Source organism: Limulus polyphemus, unplaced genomic scaffold, assembly GCF_000517525.1.
Source record: "Limulus polyphemus unplaced genomic scaffold, Limulus_polyphemus-2.1.2 Scaffold10775, whole genome shotgun sequence".
In the NCBI taxonomy this organism is placed as follows: Eukaryota; Metazoa; Arthropoda; class Merostomata; order Xiphosura; family Limulidae; genus Limulus; species Limulus polyphemus.
This window is the reverse complement of record NW_013676385.1, coordinates 10,706-12,649: the sequence shown is the minus strand read 5'-3', so window position 1 is coordinate 12,649 and position 1,944 is coordinate 10,706.

Sequence of the window (1,944 nt, the reverse complement as noted above, 5' to 3'; positions counted from 1 at the left end):
AACACCTTATAATCTGGACCATCAAAGAGACGAAACCCATACGGTCAGTTTAAATATACATTAACACAATCAGTTTACACTAAACCCACACAGTTTAAATATACATTAACACAATCAGTTTACACCAAACCCATACGGTCAGTTTAAATATACATTACCACAATCAGTTTACACCAAACCCACACAGTTTAAATATACATTAACACAATCAGTTTACAACAAACCCACACAGTCAATTCAGCAGTACAGCCCAGCCTAACATGAATGTACTAATGTTACAATTAATAAAAACTGTCCAAATCCCTAGTATAAAGTCTACCATAACAGATAAGTTAAAGATAATTAGTTAGTTTGTGTGTATATTTTAAAGTTTTCTAGGAATGTTCAGTTGAATTAAATTTGTTTGCAAGCTTGTATACTACAACATTACCTTTGGAAAATTATCATGTTGAAAATACCACTTATAGACAATTATTTACTATGTGATAAATTATTAAACAACAGAAACATATTAATAACTTCTTACAAATTAAGGCTTCAGTATTAAAAAATGACCACTTTATCCCAGCTAACTCATGACGGAAATAGTACTTAAATAACCATTGAAACTAGTGCTACGTACAAGACATACATCTAGCAGTCGATTAAACATATTACCTGGGAAGGAGGAGGAATCTTCGATATTAATAGTTTCATACGGAACTTCTAAAACATCATTTACACACCCATACAACATTAACAGTGAGGACTGTTGGGATTGAAGTGATTACCGTTATTTATATGTTTTTAATGATATCTTAAAGTGAATAAAAATCAGTTCTATACATTATTTGTGTATTGAATTATTTAAACAAAAACTTAAGATTACTTGCTGTAAAGTTTGGTAACAGAAAAGAAATGTTTACAGTTTTCCTGTCAAGCAGATTATATCTCTAAACCATGTTCATCATTGAAGTCCTCTTCTTCTCTATTTGCCGATAACTGGAATAAATTTTCATTTATCCTTTAAGAACAATTTAAAGTTAATTATGGTACTAGTTGAGCCATTACAATAATATCTGTAGTTATCTTAAAGAAATGTAAGGCACCTCTGGAAATTGTTTTTTGTGGAGATGTGCCACATTATATGATGTTGTCATCAGTACCTTAATGTTTCGAGACCGTGAATTAAAATACAAGGAACTGATACTCTTACTGTGTAGTGACTAACTTTATAATAGTATAGTGTATCTACTAAAACACTGAATTTTGTTTTTGTTAAAAATATAAATTAATGAGATTCATTAATTCTGAAACACAAGTTCATGCTTTTTCCTTCTTTCAAAAAACAAAAATTAGTTCTCAAATAAAACACTTGAAATTTAAATAAAAGAAATTAATAATGAGATGCAGGAAATTAAATTGATGCAAGATAGATTTTGTAGAAAAACTTGGAAATGTTTATATGAATTAGATGCAGAGGTCAAGTACAAAAAATTAAACCAATTTTGGAGACACACCATGTAGTTAGTCTGTGTCACCATATCCAGTCACACACTATCTGTTGATCGTGCATCTTGACAATAGCTCTGCAGCGTGGTTTACACTGCAAAAGAATCTGTTATAAGACCGTCATATTTAATGTACCACTCCTCCTTACCCGTCTTCCAACGCTCCACCTAGTGTATGAAGAAAGTGGTTTCCCAACAGCTACATCCAGTGTCTTCACTAGTGTGACTTCGTATGGAACAACACAACTCGAAGCTTTATCTTGGTAAAACTATACCCTGTTGGTGTCATCTTCATATGAACATTGTTGCATGGGGAACGGGTATGAGTTATTGGACGTCTCTTTGATGGTCCAGCTTATAAGGTGTTACACTTTACTTACCGTAGCTGGGGTATGAGTTATTGGAGGTGTAAACTGATTGTGTTAATGTATATTTAAACTGACCGTGTGGGTTT